The sequence below is a fragment of the Dendropsophus ebraccatus genome, chromosome 2 (genome assembly GCF_027789765.1).
Source record: "Dendropsophus ebraccatus isolate aDenEbr1 chromosome 2, aDenEbr1.pat, whole genome shotgun sequence".
Taxonomy (NCBI): Eukaryota; Metazoa; Chordata; class Amphibia; order Anura; family Hylidae; genus Dendropsophus; species Dendropsophus ebraccatus.
In genome coordinates this window covers 161,544,772-161,565,755 of record NC_091455.1, presented here as the reverse complement: position 1 = coordinate 161,565,755, position 20,984 = coordinate 161,544,772, and the positions used below count along the sequence as shown (strand labels likewise).

The following is a 20,984-nucleotide window of genomic DNA, read 5'->3' as shown; positions in this document are numbered from 1 at the left end:
CAGCCCCTCTCATAGTCAAGCTATGTAAAGACAATGCAAACAAGCGTCGATGTTGCTGATCAGGGTGGGTCGGCAGGCTAGATTGGTGTACTAAGGTAGCCCCGCCCCTAGTGCACCAAACTGCCTAATTTACATAAAAATTCAAGTCAAGATTTAAAATTGATGAATTTAAGAAAATTACCTTCATTCTCAGCTGCCCACGTGGGATGAGAGCGTAACAGCAGGTTATTGTCCTCTAACCTGCTGTTAATTTCCCTATTTTGTTGTACTTTCTGTACTTGCAACATCATAGAAAAACCTAAACTTATGTCAGCTAACACCTGTTCTATGCTGTAAGCCTGGTTTGGCTCAAACAGGCATGTGTCCTTTAAATCCAGCATAAGCGATGCACAGTAACCCTCACAATATGCGACCTAAACGCAGGGAATTGCTGCTAAAACCTCTACCTGCAGGCACATGCACAGTCAGTCTCTTCTTTTAACAGAATACACACATTGCCGGGATGGTATTCACTTTGGTGCGATTAATATTAGAATAAACCTTTTCATTTTGGGAATAAAATTTCGCTTTTTTGTAATTTGTAAAAGTGTGTTCTGGAATGTCCTGGTAGCCATTTCCCACCTACGTAAGGTATAAAGTTGTTGTGTTGCTGAAGAATACCTTGCTTAGCACTATAACCTCTTAACAACGCAGGACGAGTATACTCAAAAAATACAACCGCTATGGCCTTTCAACACGAGAAGGAAAAAATGAAAGCGCAAACATGAAAATTGGCTCAGACCTTAAAGGGTTAAACGGTGTTTGGGAATTGTATGTTGAACCGGTAGCAGTGAATTAAAGGTATTTCTACTCAGTAGGGTACAGTGGTACCTCAGTTCTTAAACTGCTTGGTTCTCAAACTGTTTGGACTCAGCATTTTCAAGGTTCTCAACCTCTTGCTCGGTTCTCAAACACTTTTTGGCAGCCCAGTCTTGAAGTACAGTAATACTGCGTGTAACGCCTGGAGTAGTGGATCCACTGGACCGTCACCAGCGATGGCACTAACCTCACCAGGGAGCGGAGTCTAAGGGGCCGCTGGTTTTCACCAGAGCCCGCCGCAAGGCGGGATGGACTTGCTGCGGCAGGCGACCCCCAGGTCGCTACCCCTGGCTTGGTTGCTAGTGACGGCAGGCGAGGCGTGGCAGGAGCAGTAGGCAGGAGATGGTGCTGGCAGAGGTCTGCAGGCGTAACCGCAGGTGACAGGCTGAACACAGGAGCAATGAAGTGACAGGGGAGCAGGAACCAGGAACAAGGACTTGGGACCAGGTAGCGGATAGGAAACAGGAACAACAGGGGGCTGGGCCAAACGCTATGGGAAGCATGTAGAGGCTCCAACACCTGTAGTGGGGCAGGGCTGGAACTTATAGGGAGTGATTGGTGCAACTAGCCAATTAAGGGCGGACTGGCCCTTTAAATCTGAGACAGCCGGCGCCCTAGGAGGCGGGGACGAGCGCGCCGGCCGGCACAGACGGAGACAGGAGCGGAGGAGAGGTGAGGCGCCCCCAGGGGCCGAACTAGCAGCAGCGCCGGGTCCCTGCACAAGGACCCCGGCGGCTGCATGGGGCAGGAGGAGGTCGCGGCGGCAGCCCGGAACACGGGACGCCGCCGCGGCCGTGACACTGCGGTATTCAAAAGAAAATTGCGAGTGTGAATGGTGGGTTGTACCTGGTGAGTTTAGCACTGGTGAGGCTTCACTTACAGTACCGTACTGTATAAGATTGCTAGAGTGCATATACAGTGCAGTAGTGGTACAATCAGTGCACCACCATCTCCCATCCGTTACAGTGCTGGGATGGGGGGGGCTCTATACAGTGAAGGATGAGTGAGAAGTTAGTGACTACTGTACTATAATTGCTGGTTTTATTAAATGTTTCTTGTATATAATGTCCTGTACAGTATAGTGTTGTTATGTACTGTACTATAGTGATTACACTGGGCACTTATCAGTGTAATATATGGGTACTATAGTGTAATTATTAGTGGGTGCTGGAACCAATTAAACACATTTACATTATTTCCTATGGGGAAACACTGCTCAGTTCTCAGACTGCCTTCCGTAACCAATTAAGTTTGAGAACCAAGGTACCACTGTATTAGGATCAGGACACAGGGGGCTTGTATTACAAAATTGTTGCACAGTTACAATTTTTTTTTTTAATTGTTAGCTAGTCTTGTAAAACCCTCTCAAGTTACTTGACACCCAAGGTTTCACTGTATAAAGATTTTTAGCAGACAGCTGAATACCAATATGCATAGTATGTTGCTTTGGATGACATTGTTTTCTTGATCAGTCTACCCTGTGTAGTTTCGGAATTACTGATTAGTGGCAAGGAATTGTTTAAGTGACATGTCAAACACAGGATCCATAATTGCTGATTCCATCTGTTGTTTTCTTTGTCTTCAGCATGTCCCCATGTAGGAGATTAAAAGAGATAACTGGAATTATGTGACAGATGTTCAGTAACATAATAAGTCTCTGAATCCCATGGAACTTGAAAATATGTTGGATAAGAAAGGTGAGATGCTAAATGATCAGGTAAGGAACTTGTAAGGAGCTTCAGCTTATTTTGTCAGCTTTATGTTTTACACCATCATGATTATAATGATGTAATCTTGCGGTGCATCGGTCCATCGGCCTTTTGTTGCAGGGTTTTGTAAATCGCAGCACAGCCTCTATTAAGTGCAGCGGGGGGGGGGGGGTCTGTAACACTGTTCTTTTAAGAGAGATACATTGACAGACAGAGGAGCAAATTGCTTTGTTTGTCAGAGTCAGTCTTTTACAGTCAGTTCAGAGTGCAGAGGGCCTCCCTATTAGTCATAGTCCCCCGGGCAGCTGCCTACCTTGTCCAATGGGAAAGATGGCGCTGATCACATCCCAGCAAAAAGTACCCGCTCAGCCATTCAGTTAGTGCAATGGTGTCCCATCCCAATAACTGACTAAGCAGGCATTTTTCAGCTGAGACATGACGTTTCAGGGTTTGCAGAAGGCCAGTGGGGGTCTGGGATTGGTTATGCTGCTCTGTGGGGGCACGGGGACAGGTACAGATTCTTTTTTATGTTTCCACCACCCCCTACCAACTTGGGATTTGTAGGTTCTGCTTTAGGATTCTCCTTTTTTTTTTAAATGTGCACTGAACCTGGAAGCACTGCAATACCAGATCAATGCCTGGAGAGGACAGAGGAAGGTCTTTTTCCCTGTTCAAAAATCCATTTAAAGGGACTGTACCATCAGGCCTGGGCTGAAGCACTGGTGGTGGGCTGATCCACCTCCAGTGGGAGGAAACCTTCACCCCTCTATGACACTGCTCCATTAGAATCAATGGAGCTGTATTATAGAGGGTCGAGGGTTTCCTCCCACTGGGGGTGGGTCAGCCCGCCTCCAGTGCTTCAGCCCAGGCCTGATGGTACAGTCCCTTTAATATATGGTCGCCAGATAGGGGACGTAACAGATATTAAACTGACAAGAACAGATATTACACTTGATCTTATCCAAAAGGCCAAGAAGCTATTATGATTCTCCTTTAACCCTGTGGCTAAATAATCATGGTCTGTCGGGGGAAGTATCTTCCTGCTAGGGACACCTACCTACTGGGGGACCTATCTACCTAATGGCAGACATACCTTCCCAGTAGAATGAACACCTATATAAACAAGAAAGATAATACACCTAATCTGCAAGTATACAAAAACATCCTATATTGTGCACCTACAACAATGTTAATTTCCACACAAGCACATTTTAAACACAAACAAATTTTAAAACAATGACTGTGGAGGCAGGAGATGTATAGCGTGCATCAAATTTTATACTATACGTGTAAATTGGCCTCTTATAGCATGAATATAAAGTGCAATATGCTAACAATATTGCCTCCCAAACAGTGCATGTTTTACATAATATGATACTCCTAAAAAGCAAATACCCACTGATGTAATATGTCCCAGCAGCCCTTAAGCTGCCTGGCAACCATGGATACAGTCATAGGCCAGGTTCAGACTATGTAACTGTGCGGCTGTATTTGCGGCTGTAATTGTGCGGCGGTATTTTTGGTGGTTCATGCTTACGCTGGAAAGTATAGGATATACGGCTGCACAGTGCACACTATGTATGAATCTACGGCCCGATCGTAAACGGACTCGTAAAAAATTAACAAGACCATTGTTTGCGGCTGAAGAGACAACATCGGGGTGAGTATAGAGCTCTCCCCACCCCCTCCCCAGCACTGCAACCCTCCCAGCAAGGAAGGAAGGTCAGTTAACCCCTTCCTTGCTGGGATGGGTGCAGTCTGACATCAGTCTGGCCCCCAAGGGGTAAAGGGGGATGCAATACATCCTCCCTTAACCCCTTGGGGGCCAGACTGTAAGCAGCGATCTGTAAAGATGCTGCATACTGTAAGGAGCACAACACCGCTCACAATGATGGGTGTTGTGCTCCTGTTTGTGTGTTTTTTGTGTGTTTCTCCCTTTTTGTTTTTCAGATATCGGTATCCTGTGGATTACGTCGGATTCCGTGGACTACGTCGATGACCAGCGGTTTTTTAATGTTTTTTTTAATAAAATGGTCAATGAGGGGTGTGGGGGTGTTTTTATTTGAATAAAAAAAATTTTTAACTTGTGTCTTGTCTTTATTTCTTTACTTTATAGACTTAGTAGTGGAAGCCGTCTAATAGACGGAATCCATTACTAAGTTGGGGCCTAGTGTTAACCGGTATAAAATGGCTAACACTAACCCCCTATTATTACCCCAGTACCCAATGCCACCAGGGGTACTGGGAAGAGTCGGGTGCCAGTGGTCCCGGAGCGTCAAAATTGGCGCTCCTGGACCGGGCGGCAGCAGGCTGGTAAGATTTAGGCTGGGGAGGGCCTAAACCAATGGCTCTTCCCACCCTGGTGTTACCAGGCTGCTGTCGTTTGGTTTTTAACCCTGCTGGTTATAAAAATAGGGGGGACCCTATGCGGTTTTTTTTAATTATTTATTTATTTTAAAAAAACCGCATAGGGTCCCCCCTATTTTTATAACCAGCCGGGTTAAAAACCAAACGACAGCAGCCTGGTAACACCAGGGTGGGAAGAGCCATTGGTTTAGGCCCTCCCCAGCCTAAATCTTACCAGCCTGCTGCCGCCCGGTCCGGGAGCGCCAATTTTGACGCTCCGGGACCACTGGCACCCGGCTCTTCCCAGTACCCCTGGTGGCATTGGGTACTGGGGTAATAATAGGGGGTTAGTGTTAGCCATTTTATACCGGCTAACACTAGGCCCCAACTTAGTAATGGATTCCGTCTATTAGACGGCTTCCACTACTAAGTCTATAAAGTAAAGAAATAAAGACAAGACACAAGTTAAAAAAAAAATTTATTCAAATAAAAACACCCCCACACCCCTCATTGACCATTTTATTAAAAAAAAACATTAAAAAAACGCTGGTCATCGACGTAGTCCACGGAATCCGACGTAATCCACAGGATACCGATATCTGAAAAACAAAAAGGGAGAAACACACAAAAAACACACAAACAGGAGCACAACACCCATCATTGTGAGCGGTGTTGTGCTCCTTACAGTATGCAGCATCTTTACAGATCGCTGCTTACAGTCTGGCCCCCAAGGGGTTAAGGGAGGATGTATTGCATCCCCCTTAACCCCTTGGGGGCCAGACTGATGTCAGACTGCACCCATCCCAGCAAGGAAGGGGTTAACTGACCCCCCCTTCCTTGCTGGGAGGGGTGCAGTGCTGGGGAGGGGGTGGGGAGAGCTCTATACTCACCCCGATGTTGTCTCTTCGCTGGTCCGCAGCACAATGAAGTCACTGTGCTGCGGACCCGTTAATTATACGTGCGCTCAGCCGATCAGCCAATCAGCTGAGCGCACATATAATTCTAAATGTTTCTTCTAATAATGCTATTGTGATAACATAATTAGAAGAAACATTTGATGTTTTCATTAAAGTAAAGTGATAATTAGTACAGAATGCTCTATTGCCGGCATATGAATTAACGGCTTATGGAGCTTCCTGTACTAATTAATATTTAATTAATAAAACACAATTTCGTTGAAATAAATTCAGTTTCGTTGGTCAATAATTTAATTCTAACGAATCCATCATTGTGCAATTAAATATACTGTCAAAAAATAAATATATATATAAATATACATTTATTTATATATCTATTTATTTTAACAGTATATTTAATTGCAAAATGATGGATTAGTTTAAATTTAATTATTGAACAACGAAGGGCACTTTATTACAACGAAAATGTGTTTTATTATTTTAATAGATTAACCATGAGAGACATCGGCATTACTGCAGAGGATCGCAAACCCCGGTAATAGCAATTCATGTAAACTGTGTTCCCTGCTTTCCCAGATGCATCCAGAGGTGTTTGCATCACTTTCTTAAGATTTTATTTGTTATTTTTAGTTGAACCAGATTTCAAAGTAAATGACCGTATGTTTTGAGCCGCATGTCTATTTTTTCCCACGGCCGGAGATTCATCCGCACATTTACAGCCGCATAAAAAAAATACAGCAGCACAGTTACATAGTGTGAACCTAGCCCCCGGCTGCATGTAACTTCTTCAGCCACCGGTAAAAAAATGTCAACACTCCCAGCTTCTTATGGACTTGAGCATTCTCAAGTTGCACTCATTTACAATAACAATGCAAAAGATTCACTATCCAATTCAATAGTTCAAGTTCAAGTTTTGCTATATTTTTACAAGGGGCTTAGCTAGGATTCATGGGGCCCAGCCAATTCTAGTTACGCCACTGGTTATACCACTGATTTTACCAGAACATATAGTATCTAAAAGTAATGTGTAGTGCAAGCAATAGACTTTTAACAGACATAACGTTACAGACATACATCTGCTGTAAGCAGGTATAATTCTCTGTGTTTCCCATACATAACTGAATAGTGGAGGACAACATGTTATATGACATATGCTAATAAAAAAATAATAAATGTGTTCTACTTCTGCAAAATCCCCTTAAGCTGCCTGCAGAGCTTATGTTTGTTGTCTTTTCCTTTTTCCAGCATTTGTAACAAGCTTTATGATTCTTGTTTATTTTCTACATTTCCTTTTCATTTTGACCATATCTCCTTGTTTTTGCACAGTTTGCTCAAATAGGCCCTGTCATTTCAACAAACATTGTATAGATCAATAGTACAAGTGAATATAAGAAAATATGTTATATATCTCACAAGACAAAGTGCTTCCTTCAACTGTTATCAAGCACCCCCCCCCCCCCCTTCTCCTCAGCTTGACTGTCTTTAACTATGAGAGATCTGTCCTGTACTTAGATTAGGGATCAAGTCACAAGCTAAACAATTCTATGGAGAGGGAAAGAGGGGGAGAGCCAGGGTACACAGGCAGTAACAGAGGCAGCTATGAGCTATGCAGCTCTCTGCAGGGGTGTAACTAGAAATGACTGGGCCCCATAGCAAGCTTTTGATTGCCACCACCCCTCAACTGACCACTAAGCTGCCAAGTGTAGTCCTAAACTTATCTTACATGATTATGAATAAAATCTTCTTTGAGTAAATTGTTAGTCCCCTCTGTATTCATTTAGTAGTTAGACTATTCTAGTAGCTAGGCTTCTCTGTGCCTCCCCCATATAGTAGTTAGGCCTCTTTGTGCCACTATAAAGTAGTCTGGTCCCTGCTCTGTGCATCTGTAAAGTATTAAGGCCTCTCTGTGAAGGTAGTGCCCCCAGTAGGTAGTATGCCCCATGTAGCTATTTCCCCTATAGTTAGTGTATTTGATAGGTAGACATCCCCCCTGTAAGTAACCCTCCTAGTAGTATACCTTGTGTAGGCATTACCTCTATAGGTAATCTCTCTAGTAGTTAGCCCCCTCCTCCTATGTGGTCATCTCCCATAGTACTTATCTTCCGTAGGCATTCACTCTGTTAGGCTGGGTCCACACTACGTTTTTTCAATCTGTTTTTGCAGTTGTGTGCATCCGATTTGATCCGTTTTTCCATTGTACTTATGTACACAAAAACGTAGTTGATCTTACTTTTGTGTAAGTTAAAAATTAAAGGACAACTCCAGCCAAAATCTATTTAAAGAGAACCAATCATGGGCGAATTTTTTTTTTTTTCCGATAATTAGATTAAAATTGTAATTTTCTTAATATTTGTAATTTGAATTAATAACTTTTAGGGCCGCGTTTTCGCAATATACTTTTTTTCTTTTCCTGTCTCACGTCGGCTCTTTTGAAAAGAGCCGGCGCGCGACAGGAAGCTCCCGGCATGCTGAGCGGCGGGAAGGGCTCCCATGAGCCTTTGCCACCGCTCTGTAAATACAGTGATCCTGCGCTATACAGCGCGAGATCACTGTGTATGAATGCCCTAACTGAGCCTCTAAGCTTATCTCTGAAGATGCAGACTGCCTGTGCAGTCTGTATCTTATGCTTTTACCTAATCCTGTATAGCGGAGCAGTAAGGCCGGGGGCGGCCATCTTGATGATGTCAGTGGTGCGTTCCAGCACTGGAACGCAAGGGACGTAATCAAGATGGCGCCCGGCTTTACTGCACCGCTACAGAGGAGTGGGTAAAGTATAAGATACAGACTGCACAGGCAGTCTGTATTTTCAGAAATGAACTTCATGAAGATACAGACTGCCTTTGTACCTCTGTAGCGGTGCAGTAAAGCCGGGCGCCATCTTGATTACGTCCCTTGCGTTCCAGCACCACTGTGACGTCATCAAGATGGCCGCCCCCGGCCTTACTTCTCCGCTATACTGGATTAGGTAAAAGCATAAGATACAGACTGCACAGGCAGTCTGTATCTTCAGGAATAGACTTAGGGACAGAGAATCTTTTATTATAGGGACAGTTAATTTCAGGTGATTGGTTCTCTTTTAATATGTTATTTCATAAGCAAAGATAGACAAATTCCTAATGTACACTAATTATGGGAAATGCACATATAGTGCTATTTTCCTCAATTTGGTAGACCAGGAAGGCTTCAATTTCTCAAAAAAAAAAAAAAAAGTGACGTCTTGACCTGGTCTATACCTGAAGGGTCCAGCAGAGGGTGCAGTATATGTAGAAATTACATGATAACAGGAACCTTCCCCTCTATTATACCTTTACCTGCCAACCCCTGCAGCCGCCCGATCGCATCTTCACATATCCACCATGAAATTCACACTATTTGATCAAAATTTTCTGCTAAGGTTTCAATCAGGAATGTGGCCATATTCTTAAAAAAAGTTAATAAGCTTTGCACTGTGGCATATTTTTGATGTGGGCAGATCTGTTTGCAGGGCACTCTGCAGGTTTTATTGTTACAATTTTGGGTGCATACTTTTTAGTTATTTGGAAGGCAACATAACTAAAAAGACCACTACTGTAACAGGATTCCCTATGTTCACAAAACATTTTTTGAGACAAAAATGCGCCCAGTAATAAATATCTTGCTCTTTATTTGCTGCTGTTATTATCAAAATGCATCCATATTTTTACCTCAAAAACATTATGTGAACATAGTCTTAACCCGTTAGTGCTATTTATTTGCTGCCATTATTAACAAAATGCATCCATATTTTTATCTCAAAAACATTATGTGAACATAGTTTTAACCCGTAAGTGACCGCCTTTTCATGGCGGTCACTAATGGGCTTTATTCCGATACATATGTCTTTTTAGGCTATGTTCACACTACGTTAAAATACGGCCGTTGTTGCCAATGGCAACAATGGCCGTAGTTTTTGCGGGGTGGAACAATGCCTTATTTTCAATGGGATCCCGGCCGGAGCGTATACACATCGTATATGCTCTGGCCGGGATCCCTTGCGGCCCCGCAAATAACTGACATGTCAGTTTTCTGCGGCCGCAATTCAATGAATTGCGGCCGTAGGAAACCCTGTCAGTTCACACTATGAAGGGAGCGGCTCCGGCCACTCGCTCCATAGTGTGCAGGGGGAAGCTCTGATGCAGACGCGCGCTGATGCGCCCGCATCAGAGCTCTGTGGCCGGACAGATGATCCATGCAGAGACCGGCCGTTCTGTGACCCGGCCGAGGTCACGGAGCGGCCAGTTGTTCACAGTGTGTGAACATAGCCTTATAGTGTATGTATCAGATGGCTCTGCCACGTTACTGTATGACAGCTGATCTCCACCTATAACTTTTTATCAATCATTTTCAGAAAATTTGTCATGATAGAGATCAAAAAGTCTCTCTCTATATGTAAAACTTAGTATCAATAAAAACTGCACATTTCTCCACAAAAAAATTAGCCCAAAACTAGCTCCGTCATGTGGAAGATAAGAACGCTATGGATTTTTCAATGTGGCAACAGTTCACACACGGTTTTTCCTTTGTCACCGCCCTTTGATTGTTTTTACTACTAAACTCAATTGACTTTTCAATTAAAGACACACCCAAAGGCCAATTAATCTACCTGAACTAGAATAATGTACCAACAGCCGTCATTGCACTGCTGGGCGGCCAAACAGTGAAATGACTTCTGGCATGTTAACCTCAAAATGACTGATGTCATTTTAAACTGAGAGGAAAAAAGGATGTGTGAATGTAGCCCAACACTCATATCTCCCTAATCACGCACACACTAGATTAAAAGATTTGAGGGGGCTCCGATCATAATACATTTACATATTTCGGTAGTAGCTAGGGTAAAAATAGGGTATTTTTGGACCACCTAGGTGGTCTTATTGTTCTTAAGCAGCATCCTAACTCTTTCTATCCATTGAATTAGAAGGTTAACGCCTATAGTATATACAGCACAATGGAAACTTACACTTGAGCAACAACAGTAATAATCTAATAGCCATCATATATTCCATGACCTTAATAGATACATTTTACTAATTATAAAAGTTTCTACTAAAACTGATAGTTTTACATTTAAACTGGAGCTTGTCTTCAAGTATCTCTACAAATTAGATGCTTTATTCTGTCAGATAAAAGCATCCACTTTTATTTTATTCATTAACTAATGTTAGACATGAACTGTGGCATGTCCTTCAAGGGCAGTGCTAATGAGCTACATCTGCAACTATTTTTTCACATGCAATTGATATCATTGTCAAATTATGTTCAAAATGAGTATTTTTTTTTTAAGGCAGGCTAGAGAATACAGTGTTTTGTGTCATGTTTGTCCGGATAATAAGAGAAACTGTGTAGCTTCAGTATTGCAATTAGCATTCATCTGGTCAGATATTAGTAGTAGATCTGAACAACAACCATAGGTTTAGTTGTGTCCTCGACCATAGTTTCAGTTCTGCACCTGAAACATGAATTTGAAGTTGTATGTCTGCCCCAAAAAATGCAGAATAGCACTGATAAACAGTTGCAACTATTTTTTATAAAGAGAGAGGGTTAAACGGCTGGGAACTTACTAACCACCAATAATAATAAGTGTTTTTAAAAGGTACAGTTTGGGGGGGGGTCATTGGCTGCGGGGTGGGGGTGTTCAGTTGGGGTGGTGTATAAAAGTCTGGAAAAATTAATCTAAAACTTCTAAGCCCAAGGACATCCAAAAATCTTAAGGACCTTTACCAAGTAAAGCTGACATTATGCCCACTTTTTGGTTCAAAATATTTTTGCTTTACTTTCCTCCTCTAAAACCTAGGTGCCCCTTTATATACCAGCTGAGGGTGATCTAGAGGTGGTGTATTTTACCATCTAATGTGGAGCCGGTATGCTCCATGGGTCAAGTGCAGTGCACCAGGTCCACAGAGTGTAAGGGGTTAAGTAGTGATGCAGTAGCATCACTACTAACCCTTTGGGGCTGTACAGTAAAGAGGGGTACATGCAGCACCCCTCCTTACAGTACAGGAGCAAGGAATCCCCTCATTAAACTAGGATTCCCTGCCCTACGGGATTTCTCACCCAGAAGCAGAAAGCTTCTGCTTCTCAGCGGGATATTTAAAATCCCTGGCATTGGAGTTAGAGTCTGGCTTCCAGGGAACTAGACTGAACCTCTGGGAACTAGACTGTTCCGGCACTGCACCTGTACCAGGGGTTAATTGCCCCTTTCCTTGCTGGGGCAGATGCAGTGCGCTCTCCATGGGGGAGGAGGTGATGGTAGGGGTTGGGGGATTACCTGCTGCTTCCTTCAGAGTTGCTAGCAGTCCCGGTGTGTGCCGGCAAGCCCCATCCTGGCACTACTAGGCTGCTGCTTGGTTTTAAACCTGGCTGGTTATGGAAATTTTGTTATTTATTAAAAAAAAAAAAAAACACGCATAGGATCGCCCCTCTTTCCATAATCAGCCAGGTTAAAAACAAAGCAGCAGCCTAGTAGTGCCAGGGTGGGTAGAGCCATTAATTTTGGCCCTGCCCAGCTTAATAATACCAGCTTGCTGCCGCCCAGTCCAGGAGCGCCATTTTTTGACTCTCCGGGACTACTGGCACCCGGCTCTTCCCAGTACCGCTGGTGGCATTGGGTACTGGGGTAAAAATGGGGGAAGGGGTGGTTAGTGTTTTGCCATTTTCTACTGGCTAACACTAAGTCCCGACTTAGTAATGGATTTCGTCTATCAGACAGCTTCCACTTTTAAGCCTGTAAATTAATTAAAGAAAACACGACACACCTAGATTTTTTTTTATTCAATAAAATGACCATTACATTGAACATGAACATTAAAGTGAGCTGGTCATCGACGTAGTCCTCTGCATACCGGTATCTGAAAAAGAAAGGGAGAAGAAAATGCTCATTACCTAGGTGGCAAACCAGGGCCAATGAGACTATTTACAGACAATTCTGAGACCATTTAGAAACAATTTTGAGACAAACAAATCAGCACCACAGAAAATAGACCAGGCTAATGATGCTTTTACACGAAATGATTATTGTGCGAATTCGCACGATAACGATCAAATTCGAACGATAATCGTACGTGTAAACGCTGCGAACGATCAAACAACGAACGAGAAATCTTTCATTTTGACCTTACATGTTCTAAAATCGTCGTTCGTAAAAAATTTGCATATTGTTCCGTGTAAACAGTCGTTCATCGATTTTTCCTATGTGCGAGATAGGCTAAAGCGGTCGCAAAACGATCGCAAACCAAATTTTCCGTACGATATATTGTACCGTCTAAACACTGATCGTTATGAATAAAAAAATCGTTACTCCGACATCGTTAATCGTACATTTGGGCGGATTATCGTTCTGTGTAAACGCAGCATTATCCCTGATAGTAAATTGCACTTTAAATAGACCAGTCTATTCTTGCCAAAGCAGAAATAGACTACATCTAGACAAATCCCCTGTTAATAAATCTCCCCCACTGTCATCTATAAATAACATCATAATTACTAGTTTACACTACAGGATCATATGCAGGAAATTCCCAACCTAACAAGGATAGATATTAGTATATGAATGACATATACTGTAAATGTGCTGCAATTCTGTGTTTTACACGACAGACATCACATTCTATGCACATAATAAGGTAGATGACATAGTGAGTGTCCATTTAGTAAGGTCTTATTTTCATACTATATTATTTGCACTTCTGAATAGTTTGTTTTAATGTTTGTTTCCTGAAAATTTGGTATCTTGTTTGTTTTAGTTTTAAAAAAATACATTTTATGTATCATTTTGAAAACATAGGGACAAAGTTAACGATAGCAACAATAAAGTATGGACAAAAGAGTGAACATGACATGTCTGTGTATAACAACAAGCTCAAACAGGAGGCAGGATCCAACAGAATAGAGACACAATGGAAATTGATATGTAGAGGTACAAAGACAATACAGTATTTGAGCAAGCAATGAGTCCAGCTTAAACCAACACTACCACATATCCATACACATAGCAGTATACACACCAGTGGCCCTCTCCTCTCATCTCTCAAACAGGAGTGATCTCACTGAAAGAAAGCATAAAGAGCTAAGTACTGGAGAAGCAGTAGGGCATAGAGTTTTGGCATTTCCAAAACATATACAGTATCTTGTATGGAAGGATATATTTATAAACCAAACCGTTTATAAACCAAATTGAGCCAGTGTGAATTGTGCACTCACTACAGAGGAAAGAAAAAAAATCGGTCACCTCTTTCCTGTCATAATCTTAGGGAAACTGACAGAATGGATATATGCACATTAAAGTGCTGCCCGTTTTTAATTCCCTATCTAACAAGCAGCACATAGGAACCTTTATGTTCCTTCTCTCATTTCCGTGTTTTGAAAGTTTTAGTTGAGGATCTGTAGACTCTTTTGCACTTTCTCTCATCTGGCATTTTTGCAAAAAAAGAGAACTTTAATGCCCCGCAACAGTGTCACAGAAGCGGGTCTGTTACATTGTACCTGCCCTGCTCCATGATCATGCGCCCCCCCTCCTCCGAGAATGATTGACAGCCGGCTCATCTTTGGCTACTTAGAAATCCTGCGCAGCTGAAGATGAGCCAGCTGTCAATTATTCTAGGAGGAGGGCGGCATAATGACGGAACTGTGGTCCGAAAGTGGGCCAGGCGCAAACAAGGAATTACAGATTTTTTATTTTTTTTTGCAAAAAATGTCGGATGAGATAAGGAACATTAAGGTACCTACCTGCTGCTTGTTTGATAGGAAACTGGAACCTGGCAGCACTTTGATATGCATTGCCTTGCATGTCAATTTTCCTTTAAAGTAGGGAGAGTCTCCTTCATGTGCGCATAGGTCACGGGACAAATTTTACTTTATATTGGCCCAATTTTGGGATTTATGTAACTTGTTGATTAACCCTTTTTTAAGGGAATAATGGAAGAAATTTTTTTTTTTTTTTTTTTAATTTTTAGAATTATTAACCTTATATAAAACTTGCATAATAAATGTATTCTTTGAGTCACTGTGATTACAATTATAGCAAATTTGCATAGTTTTTTTTTATTTTTTAACTTTGGCACAATAGAAACTATTATCCTAAAAAAAACTACAAAAACTGTTGCCAAATTCCAAGATCCACTCTTATCTTTCTTGTGACAGATACTGACAGTTGGTATCTCGCGATGCTGGTGCGGAAGCATGAAACACACCTATACCGCTCACTCCATAAAAAGGTGTATGTATCAGAATTAGGCTCATCGATGAGTGCCATGAATTGGTGGTCACTAAGGGGTTAAAGTTCACTGTCATTATAACTTTCAAAATGTAAATCAACAGTAGATATGATATAAAGCAAGATTACAATATACATTCATTATTTTTTTTTTTGTTTTGTTGTTATCATGGTGTAAAACAAAGCTGAACTTACCAGAAATCCAGGTCCAGTCTCCTGAAGACAGATTTTTACACTTGTATTGGATGTAAAAAATGAACTAAACACAGGAATTTCGGCCAGTACAGAGAGTCACGGCTCAATGTGTCCATCAATCACATGACTGCCTTCTCTCTGTGAGCGTTCAGCTGGCCTGGGATACACAGGACTTTGTTTTCTGACTGTTTCCTGTTTTTTGAGAAAAAAAAAAGAGTCAGAAAATAGGAAGTGCTGTGTTTTCCATGATAATTTAAAAAAAAAAGAATGTAAATTGCAAGCCTGCTTCATATCACAGGAACGGGTAGAGAGATTAAATAATGGGCTGCAGGCAGAAAACTAATTGATGTAATTGATGTAAGGGTAGTTATTAAGCGGTTAATGGAAGAGTAAAACAACCATTTATCATTTAAAACTGTATATTGTAACAAAAAGGTCAAGTACAGCTATCTTTCTAATGGTTACTAAAAATCAATATACAACATAACAATGATATAGAGTGTTTGTATACCATTCAAAAAGGTTCAATGTTAAATATAGAAAGAGGGTAAGTCATTCACACAGAAGGTATAATGTGGCACAGATTTTATACAATACATTGTTCTCTATTAAAGCTTTGCTAAGAGAACCTCATTGTTTCCTCCATCACTACGAAGTAAAACTCAACAACTGCAACTTTTCCATAAAAACAGCTGGCATTGAATATGTTAAGTAACATTTCTATAATTAATTTCATGCGGCGCTAATACTGTTTCCAGGTAATATTTGCAGAATGGCTTGTCTGAAATTATCTTGTAAAATAGGTTCAGTGCATTCAAACGTAATGCGAAATGTTGTCAACGGAATAATTCCCTATAGGTTACACACCTTATCTGCCCTGAAAAACTGGAGGCAGAGCAAAACTAATTAACGTATTAAAAGGTTAATGTAAGCAATTTCTGAAGAATTACAATCAAACAAAAAGTTGGGACGTTGCCTTTAGCATCAAGGAACTTAGCAAAGAATCAACCCTTTAATAAACGAGGGTCAGGAGATGGTTTCCTCACACATTAAAATGATGAAAGCGCATAAAATCATTCACCGTATTTAGCATAAATCACACCTGAGTAGGAGAGTTTGAATCAAAATGTAAATGAGTAAGAAGTTCTTAAAAGAATTGTCACATTTATATTAATATCTTCAAGTTACTAAAAGTCCATAGAAGATAAAGAAGTAACTTGGCAGATTTATTTGGACTAAAAAATGTCCTTGACCTAAAAATAGCCAGAGGTCTTGGTGCCTGAAGCTAAAAATTCAATTTTGGATTTCGGTTCCAAATTGTCTTAGTGGGAATGCTTTTTTTCTGTATACATTCCAGTTTTTAGAATCTGCTAATATGTGTTACGTATTTATGCCCAAATGCTGTTTTTATTTATGTTTTGTGTATGAAAAAAAGTTTAACCTTAGTTTCATGGCCTCCTTCATGTGTTTGGTTATGTACTGTTAAAAACCTACTATATTTGTAGGTTAAGCCTGAGCACATATGCCATGAATGCGAACCATTGGGTAAAGCCCATTTAACGTATGGCCACTTTTCTGTCATCATTTTAGAAGACTTTGCCTAGAAATGCACACTGCAGTCTTTTGGAAACCTGTCACTGCAGTTTTTAAACCAACACCAGATAAGGATCCAAAAGAAAGAAGTACAAGTTCTGCCTTTATATTTTCCATCCAATTTGATATCACTTCACTGCAGTGTGTGTTTCTAGCCTCAAAAGTTTAGCAGTAATTTTCATTACTTCATTTCATTAAGATATTACCCAAAGTGTGTGTGTGTGTGTTTGTGTATATATATATATATATATATATATATATATATATATATATATATATATATATATATACTAGAAAATGTACTCGGCGCTGCCAGGGTATAAAGTGTCAGTGTGTATAGAGGGTCCTGTATCCCTGTAATATAGAGTTGGTGGAGGTGCTGTATACCTGTAGTATAGAGTTGGTGGAGGTCTTGTATACCTGAAGTATTTAGTTTGGGGGTCCTGTATACCTGTAGTGTATAGTTTGGGGTTCTGTATACCTGTAGAGTTGGTGGAGGTGCTGTGGCAGTGTTATCCAGTCACAGTATGGTGATATTGGTCAGGTCTGGTATGGCAGTGTTATCCAGTCACAGTATGGCGGTATTGGTCAGGTCTGGTATGGCGGTGTTATCCAGTCACAGTATGGCGCTATTGTTCAGGTCTGGTATGGCAGTGTTATCCAGTCACAGTATGGCGGTATTGGTCAGGTCTGGTATGGTGGTGTTATCCAGTCACAGTATGGTGGTATTGGTCAGGTCTGGTATGGAAGATTCATCCAGTCACAGTATGGCAGTATTGGTAAGGTCTGGTATAGCGGTGTTATCCAGTTACAGTATGGTGGTATTGGTCAGGTCTGGTATGGCAGATTCAACCAGTCACAGTATGGCAGTATTGGTAAGGTCTGGTATAGCGGTGTTATCCAGTCACTGTATGGTGGTTTTGGTCAGGTCTGGTATGGCAGTGTTATCCAGTCACAGTATGGCGGTATTGGTCAGGTCTGGTATGGCAGTGTTATCCAGTCACAGTATGGCGTTATTGGTTAGGTCTGGTATGGCGGTGTTATCCAGTCACAGTGTGTCGGTATTGGTCAGGTCTGGTATGGCGGTGTTATCCAGTCACAGTATGGCGGTGTTATCCAGTCACAGTATGGCAGTATTGGTAAGGTCTGGTATAGAGGTGTTATCCAGTCACTGTATGGTGGTTTTGGTCAGGTCTAGTATGGCAGTGTTATCCAGTCACAGTATGGCGGTATTGGTCAGGTCTGGTATGGCAGTGTTATCCAGTCACAGTATGGCGTTATTGGTCAGGTCTGGTATGGCGGTGTTATCCAGTCACAGTGTGTCGGTATTGGTCAGGTCTGGTATGGCGGTGTTATCCAGTCACAGTATGGCGGTGTTATCCAGTCACAGTATGGCGGTATTGGTCAGGTCTGGTATGGCGGTGTTATCCAGTCACAGTGTGTCGGTATTGGTCAGGTCTGGTATGGCAGATTCATCCAGTCACAGTATGGCAGTATTGGTAAGGTCTGGTATAGCGGTGTTATCCAGTCACTGTATGGCGGTATTGGTCAGGTCTGGTATGGCGGTGTTATCCAGTCACAGTGTGGCGGTATTGGTCAAGTCTGGTGTGGTGGTGTTATCCAGTGACAGTATGGCGGTATTGGTCAGGTCTGGTATGGCGGTGTTATCAAGTCACAGTGTGGCCGTATTGGTCAGGTGTGGTATGGCAGTGTTATCCAGTCATAATGTGGCCGTATTGGTCAGGTGTGGTATGGCAGAGTTATCCAGTCACAGTTTGGTGGTATTGGTCAGATCTGGTATGGCAGTGTTATCCAGTCACAGTATGGCGGTATTGGTCAGGTCTGGTATGGCGGTGTTATCCATTCACAGTATGGCGGTATTGGTCAGGTCTGGTATGGCAGTGTTATCCAGTCACAGTATGGTGGTATTGGTCAGGTCTGGTATGGCAGTGTTATCCAGTCACATTAAGGCGGTATTGGTCAGGTCTGGTATGGCAGTGTTATCCAGTCACAATGTGGCGGTATTGGTCAGGTCTGGTGTGGCGGTCTTATTTGGTATGGTATGACAGTGTTATCCAGTCACAGTATGGTGGTATTGGTCAGGTCTGGTGTGGCGGTGTTATCCAGTCACAGTATGGCGGTATTGGTCAGGTCTGATATGACAGTGTTATCCAGTCACAGTATGGCAGTATTGATCAGGTCTGGTGTGGCAGTGTTATCCAGTCACAGTATGGCGGTATTGGTCAGGTCTGGTATGAAGTTGTTATCCAGTCACAGTGTGGCGGTATTGGTCAGGTCTGGTATGGCGGTGTTATCCAGTCACAGTATGGCGGTATTGGTCAGGTCTGATATGACAGTGTTATCCAGTCACAGTATGTCAGTATTGATCAGGGCTGGTGTGGCAGTGTTATCCAGTCACAGTATGGCGGTATTGGTCAAGTCTGGTATGGAGTTGATATCCAGTCACAGTATGGTCCTATTGGTCAGGTGTGGTGTGGCGGTGTTATCCAGTCACAGTATGGCGGTATTGGTCAGGTCTGGTGTGGTGGTTTTGGTCAGGTCTGGTGTTAAATGTGACGTGTGGAGCTATTACCTACCAGTCCTGATGCTAATTGGTGAGTAAAGATGGGGCATCCTCAGGCATCCCCCTATATACCTTTATAGATGGAGTAGGGGGTCTTGTATACATGTACTGTATAGATGGAGTAGGGGGTCCTGTATATACATGTACTGTATAGATGGAGTAGGGGGTCCTGTATACCTGTGGTGCCCTGTATATACCTGTACTGTATAGATGGAGTAGGGGGTCTACCAGTTATTACTGTGGATCTTGTGAGGCAGCTTCCCTAGCAACCACAACTCCCTTTGAAAATGAAAGCAGTAATCCTATTGGTTGCTAAGGCTCCCAACTGCCGTTTTCTCTGGGCAGCTGCAGCTAATTATTTCTCCTGTGTTTGCAGTGTGGAGATTTTCCAATTCATCTCTATGGGGCGCCACTCTTCCCCCTCCCCCACCACCTCCCCCTCCCCTCCTGTACATCTGGCGGGGACGGGACCTTCGCTAAAACCTTCCCGGGCACCCAATGTATCTGTGGGCCAAATTTGGGGTAAAACGGTTCAGGCGTTTGGAAGTCTATATGGGATAGACGGACAGACAGACAGACAAAAAGACAGACAGACAGACTTTAATTTTTATAATATAGATATATATATATATATATATATATATATATATATATATATATATATAATTTTTTTTTGTTTATTTGTGTTCACTTCAGTTTTCAAGTAGGTAAATAGGGGCCTATATAGAACTGCCTTCATACACTAAACCACCCAATTTTAAGGATGCAAACAATGTTTGTTTTTGCGTTTTTATTTTTTCCACTTCACCTTCTAGACGTCATAATTCTTTATTTTAGAAGATATCAGTGGACTGGAGACAGGTCCACTGGGCCCCATCTCCTCCCCATTGATGCGTGAGGCCGGGGACAGACTTGATTCTGAAGTCACTGAGGGTAGTGGATATTTGTGCACTGGGGGGTTTGGGCTCGCCTCCAGTGCACCTCCAGTGCTCAGCCTGTCAGTAACAGAGGCTAGACACACAGCTCTGCACTATATGCACATACAGCTCTGCATTGTGCACGCACACAGCTGTACACTTTACACACACAGCTGTGCACTGCACACACACACACACACACACACACAGAGCTGTTCACTGTACACACACACACACACACAGCTGTGCCCTGTACACACTCACACACACTGCGCTGTGCCCTGTACACACACACACACACACACTTCGTTGTGCCCTGTACACACACAGACACACACACACACTGTGCTGTGCCCTGTACACACACACACACACACACACACACACAGCTGTTCACTGTACACACACATACAGCTGTGCCCTGTACACACACACACACTTCGCTGTGCCCTGTACACACACACACACACACTTCGCTGTGCCCTGTACACACACACCTCTAAACAGACTGCTGCTCAGGCCCTTCAGTACAAACTGTTGCTCAGTTCCCCTATACAAACCACCTTGTTAAGACCCCCATATAGACTGCTGTCCAGTCCCCTCATACAGACCACTCAGAATACAGGTCAAGACCCC

At 42.4% G+C, this 20,984-nt stretch overlaps 1 long non-coding RNA gene and 1 pseudogene across 4 annotated transcripts; both read right to left on the bottom strand.

Annotated features, from left to right (window-relative positions):
* Positions 1-3,438: 3,438 nt before the first annotated feature.
* On the bottom strand, positions 3,439-3,548 carry LOC138784993 (U2 spliceosomal RNA; annotated as a pseudogene).
* Positions 3,549-12,609: 9,061 nt separating this feature from the next.
* On the bottom strand, positions 12,610-19,712 carry LOC138784733 (uncharacterized). 4 transcript variants are annotated; one of them, XR_011361923.1, is made up of 5 exons: positions 19,629-19,712; positions 15,255-15,446; positions 14,995-15,111; positions 13,852-13,893; positions 12,610-12,696 (listed from the first exon to the last, which is right to left on the bottom strand). It is a non-coding gene; the product is annotated as an uncharacterized lncRNA (long non-coding RNA). The 4 variants fall into 4 exon arrangements; XR_011361924.1 differs by having other exon boundaries at positions 15,037-15,111; XR_011361925.1 differs by lacking the exon at positions 19,629-19,712 and adding an exon at positions 19,445-19,601.
* Between the last annotated feature and the right edge of the window lie 1,272 nt (positions 19,713-20,984).